The sequence below is a fragment of the Lepus europaeus genome, chromosome 5 (genome assembly GCF_033115175.1).
Source record: "Lepus europaeus isolate LE1 chromosome 5, mLepTim1.pri, whole genome shotgun sequence".
Taxonomy (NCBI): Eukaryota; Metazoa; Chordata; class Mammalia; order Lagomorpha; family Leporidae; genus Lepus; species Lepus europaeus.
In genome coordinates, this window is record NC_084831.1 from 114,427,616 (window position 1) to 114,439,765 (window position 12,150).

Here is a 12,150-nt window from a genome sequence, read left to right on the forward strand (position 1 = left end):
GAGATCGAAGAAATGCAAGAAGCGGATCTCAAAAAATTGATAAGAACATTAAGAAGTTCTCAAAAACAAATTCTTGAACTATAGAAATCCTTAATGGACAAGATAGAAAATCTCTCTCTTGAAAATGAAATATTAGGCCGGCGCCGTGGCTTAACAGGCTAATACTCCGCCTTGTGGCGCTGGCACACCGGGTTCTAGTCCCGGTCGGGGTGCCAGATTCTATCCCGGTTGCCCCTCTTCCAGGCCAGCTCTCTGCTATGGCCCGGGAAGGCAGTGGAGGATGGCCCAAGTGGTTGGGCCCTGCACCCGCATGGGAGACCAGGAGAAGCACCTGGCTCCTGGCTTTGGATCAGCAAGATGCACTGGCCGAAGTGGCCATTGGAGGGTGAACCAACGGCAAAAAGGAAGACCTTTCTCTCTCTCTCTCTCACTATCCACTCTGCCTGTCCAAAAAAAAAAAAAAAAAAAAAAAAAGAAAATGAAATATTAAGGAGGAATCAAAATGAAATGAAACAACTAGTAGAACAACAAACTGTGATAGTGATGAGAAATCATAATGAAATGAAGAATTCAATAGATCAAATGACAAACACATTAGAGAGCCTTAAAAACAGAATGGGCGAAGCAGAAGAGAGAATATCGGACTTAGAAGACAGAAAACAGGAAAGGAAAAAGGCAAACCAAAGAAAAGAAGAGGAAATTAGAAATCTAAAAAATATTGTTGGGAATCTACAGGATACTATTAAAAAACCCAACATTCGGGTTCTAGGAATTCCTGAAGGCATGGAGAGGGAGAAAGGATTAGAAGGCCTTTTTAGTGAGATACTAGCAGAAAATTTCCCAGGTTTGGAGAAGGACAGAGACATCTTAGTGCAGGAAGCTTATAGAACCCCTAATAAACATGACCAAAAGAGATCTTCACCACGACATGTTGTAATAAAACTCACTACAGTGAAACATAAAGAAAAGATTCTAAAATGTGCAAGAGAGAAACGTCAGATTACTCTCAGAGGATCTCCAATTAGACTCACAGCAGACTTCTCATCAGAAACCCTACAAGCTAGAAGGGAATGGCGAGACATAGCCCAGGTACTAAGAGAGAAAAACTGCCAGCCCAGAATATTATATCCTGTAAAGCTCTCATTTGTGAATGAAGGTGAAATTAAGACTTTCCATAGCAAACAGAAATTGAAAGAATTTGTTGCCACTTGTCCTGCCCTGCAAAAGATGCTTAAAGATGTGTTACACACAGAAACACAGAAACATGGTCATCAATATGAAAGAAGGTAAAGGAAGGAAACCTCACAGCAAAAGATCACAGGAAGCTCAATTTCTCTTTGACATAGAATTAAAATCTGATTCTCTGTTAAAGCAATGTGTTAAAGTAATTTATGTTCTCTTGATATCTGTTAAATTCTAATTGTTCAAAAACAGCTGAATTTTTATTAAGAGCTATGGGTTATTTAAATATGTGCTTATTTTCATAGATTTGAATAATCACCTTGTAACAATGATCAAATTTGGTCTATGTTATGTCATGATTTTAAGGAATCTTATTTCAACCAGATATTTTGGATTTTGAGCCTTCTTGGCATTCTTGACAGGCATTCAAAAAATCAAAGTTTCAAACAATCTGGACTCTAAAATTTCCAGTAAATCTTGGACTTTGGTTTTTCCAGTGTGGGCCCAACTGAAAAAATCGAAGGACCTATGTCTCTCATCTTATAGAGACACCAACTAATCAGGCTATTTGGATTATATTAGAAGTACTGTCAAGATGTGACGTGGTACTAAATTTTAAGTTTCTATAATGGAAAATGCTATTAATACAAATGTTTGAGAATTAAAAAGTCTAATGATCGTGTGTTACTAGACATGATAGTTATCTTAATGAGAAAGCCCCAGAGGCCTAAAGGCTTAAATACTTGTCAAAGCCTACAGGTGCTTTCAAAAATACTGTGAAGTAAGCAAGTGCCTCTTGTTGGCTGATGAGTTTATAATTTTAAACATGGCAACTTAAATTCTTTTGTCATCCACAATTATATATGATTTGCTGCTCATAAAACTAAAGCATTGTTGGTTCTGTGTTTAGCTGTCCTCCTATAGGTTCCTATGGACTTTTTCCAGCCACTTCTATTGTATTCAGTACTGTGGGATGGCTCTGTAAACAGATGAAGCCAATAATGTATTAACAGTACCAACTGAGAGAAAGTATGGTTAACTGAGGTTACTAAAAACAAAAAGCAATTCAAATCAATTGGCAATCTACAAAAAGAGTTAAAGATTTTAAAAGCTATTATTAAAATTGCTATATTGGTCTATAATGTTATGTTATATGTGTGTACATATTGTATGTACACATGGGAAAATTTTATTAAGACTTTTATTTTAATTGGCTTATAGATAAGATTGTCCATACATTTAAGCTTCTAAAATTAATCAAAGATACATTTTAATTCGTGTGACCTGAATCTCTGCATCATATGGTTTATACTTGTTGGTAGAAAGAAACTAAAAACATTTTATATGGTTGTGCTTAAGTTTACTGGTTAAACAAACTACACCATGTTAGATATATTTAAGAGGTGTTTCCAAATACATGATTCTTAAAATTTATAGAAGGCATTGGACCTTCTGGTAAATGTTTTCTTAAGTTGTTATCTAATGGTTGAAACTGTTTGCTAAGTATTCATGTGATATTGCTATTGTCAGCAAGTGATCTAGGACTTGCTCCCTCATTTCTCTATTCTAAGCCCAACTTGTTCTTTCATTTCTCTATTCTCTTCAAGGTAGGAAACTAATTCTATTATGAAGGAATCTGTAGGACGCACAATTTAATCTTTAGACCTTATAAAAGAGATGGCTAACATTTTTCTGTAATAGCATAGCCAAAATAAGAGCTTAAATTATAATCTCATAGCTAGATTTACTTTGCCATCAGCGAAGTAAACAGTAAGTAGAAAAAACCTTCCTTTCAGACCAAAGGGATAGAAAGTTTTTAAGTGAGTATATAATTTTCCTCAAGGGCATTGTCTACCTTAGAAAAACTACTATAGGCTGGCGCCGCGGCTCACTAGGCTAATCCTCCGCCTTGCGGCGCCGGCACACCGGGTTCTAGTCCTGGTCGGGGCACCGGATTCTGTCCCGGTTGCCCCTCTTCCAGGCCAGCTCTCTGCTGTGGCCCAGGAAGGCAGTGGAGGATGGCCCCAGTGCTTGGGCCCTGCACCCCATGGGAGACCAGGATAAAGCACCTGGCTCCTGCCATCGGATCAGCGTGGTGCACCGGCCGCAGCGAGCCAGCTGCGGTGGCCATTGGAGGGTGAACCAACGGCAAAAAGGAAGACCTTTCTCTCTTTCTCTCTCTCTCACTGTCCACTCTGCCTGTCAAAAAAAGAAAAAAAAAAGAAAAAAAAGGAAAACTACTATAGAACATGCCTGTGACTATAGACTTGTAGTTCAGGCCACCGAAGATTAGAGATGGGACTTGGGCACTCCCTTGACTTGCATCCTCTGGTCTGCTTTAACTAAAACCAGGAGGAAAAGAAAGCTAGGCATCAGAAGCAATGGGTGGCAGGCCTATTAACGGCTGATCTGTACAGTGATCTGCCCTCAAGGAGACCCAACAGGCCAGTCCACTGCAGTGGCTTTCAATGTGGTAAGCCTGAGCTTCAGCAGAAGTCAGCTTGTGAAGAGCCCTGGCAGCTCTGCCAAGAGTTGGATCACTGGAAATGGACCTGCCCTGGAGTCGAGGATGCTCAGGTCAGAGCCACAGATCTTATTGGCTCTAAGCTGAAAAGCCCTTCACTCAGCCCAACTTCTAAAGTGACCACTGCAGCTGAGGGGACAGCCAAGTAAGGTCAGCAACATTGCAGGCAGAACTGTAAATTTCTTGTTAGAGATGCCACCTGCCTTTACCTGGCCAGCTCTCCTGCCAGGCCAGCTAAGTAATGAAAGTCAACAGAGTGCCTTCCCCTAGGAGGTTCACACCTCCCTTAGGATGTACCCCATGTGAAGAGATAGATATGTCTGGGCCTCTTAACTTACAAGGCCTAAAGCCCACCAGATTATTATCAAGCCCCTTCTATCAGGTTCTATTTGCCTCTCAATCAGAAAACTTAATTGTAGCTTAGACAGCACCTTTCTTAGCTCCTCTAATAATGACTCTGTCCTTTGTTCTAGACTCTGTCTAGAGCACTTGGGCCTCATTCCTTTGTAATCATAACCTCTACTCTACCACCAATGGCTCTACTTCCAACCTGTGTGTACTGATGGTCCTCTTCCCCACTTAATGCTGTATAATTGTTCAGACCTGGTTAATGCCACTCTTAGGATCATTGGTTACTATCCTTACCCTGTCTTTTATGACCTTGTCTAAATACGATCAGAGTTGGCAAGCTTGGAAGGCTTCCATAGCCTTGGCAACTCATGACGAGAGCCTAGCGTGGTTACTGGCGCCATAAACTAGAGTGTCAATTTGTTGGGTCAACAACAGGAGTCACTGTGCACTTGCTCCTCATGTAGGATCTCTGTCCTTAATGTGCTGTACATTGTGATTTAATGCTATAACTAGTACTCAAACAGTATGTTTCACTTTGTGTTTCTATGTGGGTGCAAACTGTTGAAATCTTTACTTAATATATACTAAATTGATCTTCTGTATATAAAGAGAATTGAAAATGAATCTTGATGTGAATGGAAGGGGAGAGGGAGCGGGAGAGGGGAGGGTTGAGGGTGGGAGGGAAGTTATGGGAGGGGGAAGCCATTGTAATCCATAAGCTGTACACTGGAAATTTATATTCATTAAATAAATGTTTAAAAAAAAAGCTGATTATGGAAGGGAGGGAGGGAGGGGGATGGGAGTAGCAGGGTAGTGAGGGAAGTGTGGTTATGCTTAGTGAAATAAGCCAGTCTTCAAAACAATGGAAGATGGCTCAAGTGCTTGGGCTCCTGCACCTGCGTGAGAAAAGCTCGGAGGAAGTACCTGGTTCCTGCATTTGGATCTGCCCAGCCCTGGTCGTTGTGGCCATTTGGGAAGTGAACCAGAGGATGGAAGATCTTTCTCTGTATTTCCCTCTCTTTGTAACTCTACCTCTCAAATAAATAAATAAAATCTTTTTAAAAAGGAATAAGCCAGTCTCAAAAAGACAAATGACATTTTCCCCTGATCAGTGATAACTAACTGGTTATATAAGTGTTGCTTTGTGATAAATTACTAGGCTGTAACTTGTTTACTGCTATTTATTTGTGTTGTTGTATCATCTTCCTAGATATATGAAATGTATTTCTAAGAGGAGACGGTTGGAACCTCATTCATTTCCCAGCATATAATGATTAGACATACCTAGAAATAAAGCACCTGGAAGAGTCTCCGGCACATTACAAAAGTTAGGAGAGTCATCATTATCTTATAAAGACAATCTATGTCTTCTTCCAGTTCCCAGCTGCCTTTTCCAAAGAACTTTAACAATGCCTTCTAGAAATCTCTTTGGGCCTCTCTACACCTTGTATTATCAGCACTCAGCACCTTGCTGATCTTCTCCACCCATACATAAGCTCTTGAAGTCGGGCTTTGCAAGTGATGCTATACTTTGTTCCCCTCAATGCCTACACCAGAATTCTGAGCCTGGTAGGAGTTCAGCTCAATTATTCTTCCTACTTCTGCTCGAGTGGAAGCTACGTCAAGGCAGCGTCCAGCACAGCATCTGTATCAGAGGCTCATCCCAACAGAGCTGACAACCTTGGTACAAGAGACTATCCACAGTATCTGTGGGGCCCATTCCTTCCCATTAAAGAGTGCCTAAAAGATGACATAGTTCTCTCATTCCTTCTGCACTCCTTCTTGCCAAATCAACCTCCAAAGATATTCGGACAAGTTTCTCTCCATGCAATGTAAACCGTGTAGATCTCTGGCCACCTGTTATTGTTGGTATGAGGCTTATATTAACCTTAATGTGTCTAATGCCATGGAATCCCCAGGCAAAAGGGCTAAAGAGTACTGAGTCTCATTATGTTAGTTTTACCATAAAACTGTTATTGAGGAGGAGATAGAAATAACAGGATACTTTATGAGTGCTCTGGGCTTCTTGAGTTCTCTCATGGCTCCTAACGAGTGCATAATCACAAAATTATTACAGGGAATTTTTTTCTTCAACCAATAAAAATGACACATTTTTCTGAGTCTGAACTAGAAAACAACTTTTGCATGTCCCTGCTGTCATTTACCTGCACATGGTGCAAGCACTTATTTTTGGTTCTTAATGAAGGCACGGAGATTCTAATTATTTAGGGATGTGATTAAATGAGTTTCCCAGTGACTTGGTGTCACAGGAGAAATCTTTTAATTTGCACACTCCTACGGCTGATGTATCTTGCAAACACTGACTATTTAACAATCCCCATTGCCACTCATTTGCCACTGCTACTCCAACTCATTGACTTTGAAAGTTTTAATAGTGCCCAGTGAAACTTTTAATTGGCCACTGATTAGCGTTTAGGCTTCCTGAGGTAGGCTGTTAGGGGATACAGCCTGGTTCAGCAAAGAACTGACACAAAGCTCTCCAGTGAAGATCACAAGAAAAAACAGTCCTCTCATCTCCATCTTTCACCTACTCCCAGTTTTCCAGGAAGGATTGGATGTCTGTTCTTTCTGGCTTTAAGATTTATTTAATTTCAGAGAGGGGGGTGGAGAGAGAGAGATTGATTTTCCATCTGCTGGTTCACTCCCTGAATGCTTGCAACAGTCATGATTGGCTCAGGCCAGTGCTAGGAGCCAGAAATTCCTATGTGGATTTCTCACGTGAATAGCTGAGATCCAAATTTTGGGCCATCATATGCTGCCTCCCAGGTGCATTAGCAGGAAGCTGGATCAGAAGCAGAGGAAAGGGGATTTGAGCAAGGCCCTCCACTATGGGATGTGGGTGTCCCAAGCAGTGAATGGCTTAACCCATTGCACCACAATAAATGCCTCTCAATATCTACTTTTGAAGATCTTCATAGCTAATTTTTGACTTTAAACTCATCTCAGATTCCTATTAGAAATTCATAAACTCAAGCAAAAAAGAATAAGTTCAACATTAACTCTGACCTATGATTTAGCATAATTTAGAAACTTTAACCTTATGGGTGGGCATTGTGAGTGGGTTAACCACTGCATGGGGCAACCACACACCATACTGGAGTGCCGAGAATACAGTCCGCCTTTGCCTCTGCTTCCAAGTCAGCTTCCCACTGACATACCTGGGAAGCAGCCAGATGGAGTTCCAGGCTCCTGGCTTCAGCCTGGCCAAGCCCTGAATGTTGTGGCCATTTGGGGAGTGATCTAGTGGATGGAAGACTCTCTCCCTTTTCTGCCTTTCAAATAAATAAATAAAACTTTAAAAAATTAACCCTACCTCTTCTTGCCTAAATCCCATTAGCCCTGATTTACCTCTCTCTTATTTCTGAGCAACACCTAGCTTCCAATTTTCAAGTTCAGCAGCTAATGAACCTGAAAGTCTGCATTCCCCATGTCAATATCTGGAATAATTGTGAGCAATGAAACTAATAGTCAGAACTGATTTTAGGCAAACCAGAGGCAGTGTTAATGGAGTAGAGGATAAGTGGAAAAGGGGATGGGGCCTCTGTTTTCCTCAAAAACTCAGTGATGCAGCTCCAGATTCAGTAGCATCAAGGCAAGAGGACTGGAGGAAAGAAAAGACGAGCCTGTAAAAAATCAATTTTGGTAGGAGTAGTGGGTACAGGGAGATGGAAAAAAGTTAAGTTCTTGCTGGTTTATAGTTACGACCACTGCACTAATCACTCTGGGAGTTCTTTCAACTGCTTGTGGTCGTACAGTTTCTCTCATCATTTTCTGAATAGCTTTGCTCTGTACTCTTTATCATTTGTCCTTTAAGAGAGCTGGGAGTGATTTAATTAAAACACTTTTGGGGGAAGTCCAGTATGTTCATCTGAAACTACTAATCAAAAATTCATCTCCTTCCTGTTTGACTTTTAGTTGTTTCATGGTTAATTTCAGTGAACGTTTGGGGAAATCTCTGAGTGTGCTACTGGGCACAGTAACCATCTGGTTAATCGTTGGGTTTTTGGATACTGTTTAGAATAGTCTTCCAGCGTTTCAGGTCAATTGATTAGTTGAAAAGTACAATTAATGGTGCACTTGACAAATCAGCTTGTCTCCTGCCCATTGTCTGCTATACACACTCTGGTGTTTAAAGATTAATTTATGTATTTAAAAGTCAGAGTTAGAGAGAGTGAGTGAGTGAGCGAGCGAGCGAGCGAGAGAGAGTCTTTCATTTGCTGGATCACTATTCAGATGGCTGCAATGGTCCAGATTGGGTCAGGCCGAAGCCAGGAGCCAGGAGCTTCATCCGGGTCTTTCACTTTGGGGGCAGGGAGCCCAAGTACTTGAGCCATCTCCCACTGCCTTTCCGGGGCCATTAGCAAAGAGCTGAATTGGCAGTGGAGCAGCCAGGGCACGAATTGATGCCCACATGGGATGGAGAGTCACAGAGGGTGGCTTTACCCTCTATGCTCCCATACTGTTTTTTAAAAGCCCAAACCCACCTAGTTTGTGGAAAGACTTTCAAGGTGCTAGGTGAACTCTTTTTAGGCTGGAGGTCTCCTGTTGATTCTTTTTCAGCCCCAGTTTTACATTTGCCTTTCTTCTTTACAAGAACATCCCTCAACTACCCATCTAAATGAACTCTTTCATTGCCTCAGAGTGCCAAACAGAGGGACCAGTTACAATATTGAGTTACAGAAAATCTCGTTGTCAAAGCACCTTGGTGTGACTGTCTTTTCCAGTCTTCCACACATTTCTGTTAAGTGGTGTCATTTTGATCCTATGAGATGTTATAAATCCAGATAGGTTATAGATACAACAGATGTGACAATTTTTCTTCAACAAGATCTTTCCTCTTCTACTGCCTAACAAGAGCACATTTGTCCTGGTCCTGTGAGAATAAAGCAAGTGGAGCCCCCAGAAAGAAATAAAGCAGAAGGAAGGTCTCTATATTTTTGTGTACTTATCTAGCTTAGAATTAAAAATCAGCAGTTGGAGGACTGTCATGGGGATGCATAGTAATATGCTTATTTAAATCAAAAAATGATGTCATTTATTTTCTGATTCAGCTGATGGATCTGACAATGAGAGCTGGCTTTATCAATTAAATTGTGCAGTAGATATTTACCATAAATTGAATGAGGTGGGTGGGCTCCAAGACTCTGATAAAAGCATATCATAACATAAAAGCATTTTAATCAAAAAATTGACCTGCAAAGATGTAATAAAATGAACAGTAACTTGATTTTCTCCACTGTTTGCGTCTATAGAGTAAAGGAAGTACCTCTAAGTGGGAGAGTGACAGGCATAATTAGTAGTAATTTGACAAGTCTTGGTAAAGTCTTTTTGGGATACTTCCCAGAAAATGAAAAACTGAATGACTGTAATGAATAGGTAACAAATCAATCTGTAATATAAGTCAGGTGGTTTCCAACTCTTTGCTTTCAACAAAATTTAAGGACTAGAGATATCCTTTAATAGTACTGATTATATAATACTATGTGGCTTTAGAATATATCTCAGAGAGGAGTTAAAGGAATTGAGTGATAGTGGCATAGCACAACCTGTTCCATTTCCAGCTATTCATTTACTTCAGTTTGGTTTCTTAGCATGAAAGTTATGACAATAAAAAGTAAAAGTAGAATTGATGCTAAAGCCTATTTCATTCTAACAATAAGCAATATTGCTTACTTGAAGCAACTTTTTAAAAAGCTCATTTTCAATGAAATTCTCCTTCTTTATGTTTAACAACATTTTCCAGATTTTCAAATGAATTTGTATTGTTTCGACCAATGGTGTACTACTCTTGTTGGCAATAATGCAATCCAGCAGATATATAGTCATACTTTGAGCATGATGATAATAGGAAATTTTAAAAATTTAATTTCATGATCATCTCCAGCAGACACAAAATTATCTTAAGCAAATCTTAAAAAGTGCAGTTTTAATGAGGCCACTGTCATGTATCAGTCGGGATACGTGATCTCAGATCTTAGCTGGATCCCTCATTCACCACGTGATCCAAGGCAGTCGCTTTATCTTCCCAAGGCTCAGGAGGCTGTTAAGCAGATTCCCTCATCCTCCTGCCCCTGCCTGTTGCCTGCTTGTCCACATCAACACGGCAAGGCAGAGGAGTCCTTCCTGCCCAAGAAGGAACCTTCCTCTCATGCTCCAAATTGCACCATTTCTGGTCTTTCTCAGAGCTTGCTCCGCCAGTGATCCTTCCCCCTCTATTTTCCTTTCACTCATTGCAACTACTGCGTTTTCCAGTCTTTAGGAAGCTCAAGTCTCTCTCATATTAAAGTAAAAAAAGAATCTTTGGGAAAGGGTCTTTCTCATAACTTGCTCAGGGAGTGTAAGCTGGCATTTCCTTTCTATAGAGCAAGTTAGTAATAGGAACCAAAGGCTTTAGAAATGGATGTATAATCTGGTTTATCAGTTTGAATTACAGAACTATATCCTGATGAAACAATCCAATATATGCTTTTATGTATGTTAGTTTTACAGGGATGTTTACACAGCAATTTTAAAACAGGGAAAAATTAGAAGCAGCTTCAATACTCAATAATAGGAGATTTAAAAGAGCAGTTATGAAAAATAATTAAATTGGCCGGCGCCGCAGTTCAATAGCCTAATCCTCCACCTTGCAGCGCCGGCACACTGGGTTCTAGTCCCGGTTGGGGCGTCGGATTCTATCCCGGTTGCCCCTCTTCCAGGCCAGCTCTCTGTTATGGCCTGGGAAGGCAGTGGAGGATGGCCCAAGTGCTTGGGCCCTGCACCTGCATGGGAGACCAGGAGAAGCACCTGGCTCCTGGCTTCGGATCAGTGTGATGTGCTAGCCGCGGCGGCCATTGGAGGGTGAACCAACGGCAAAAAGGAAGACCTTTCTCTCTGTGTCTCACTATCCACTCTGCCTGTCAAAAAAAAAAAAAAAAAGAATGAGAAAGAATTAAATGATGAATTCTTTATATTGGTGGAAGAGATCAAATTCTATATATCCAACTTCATATGTATATATACATACCAAATCATATTTATATGTATATGTGTGTGTATGTATGTGTGTGTGTGTGTGTGTGTGTGTTATATTGTTTTCCCTTGGTATCCTCAGGAGATTGGTTCCAGGACTCCACTTAGATATCAAAATCCCCAGATGATCAAGTCCCTTCTTTAACATGCTCTAGTATCTGCATATAATCTATGCCTATCCTCTACATACTCTAAATCATCTCTAGATTGCTTATTACATCTAGTACAATGAGATGCTATGTCAGTAGTTGTGTTGCTTAGGGAACAATGACCAGATTAAAAGTCTGTACATGTTCAATACAGACAGTGCAATTGTTCTGAATATTTCTAAACCATGGTTGATTGAATATGCAGATGTGGAATCCACAGACACCAAGGGCTGAATGTGTATCTTCCAGAGGTTACTCCTCTCTAACTGCGGAATGAGATTTTTCTCTTTATGTTTTACTATATTTTATTTAGTTTGTATATTGTTCTTTGTATAAACTATTTATTTCTCTCTAGCTGATATGAAAAAAAAATAACAACATCAAAAAAAAAAAAAACCCACCAAAAACCTGCAGGAACCCAGGGTGGTGATGGAATAGGCATTGGCAGATGAGATATTTCAACAAATGTCTAGACATGAGAGCAGGATTCTGATTTAGAATAACCCTTTTCTGATCCTTTTATATCAATGGCATTCAAAACCTTTTTGTTTGAAGACAACTTAAATATGACAACAAATATGACACCCTGATCACCCCTTTTTCTGAAGGAAAAATAATTTGCTGCCAGGTTTGAAAGGAACAAAGCATTTTAAACATTATAAGTCAATTATTATTTACTTTGTAAGTACAGAAGAAGCTTAAAAAAGGTCCTACAGATTTAAATTGCTTAGAAATTATATTATTACTTATATTGAGTGCGTATTTTCTTGGCTGGCAGGAGTTTATAGGTAACATACCATAAAAAAGACTAACTGTATAAGCTGCTAGTTTTGGATTATATGTGTTCTTAATAAGGAAATGGGTGATACATGCTTTTTATTACTTTTCATATTGACAAGTTATTTTCACATG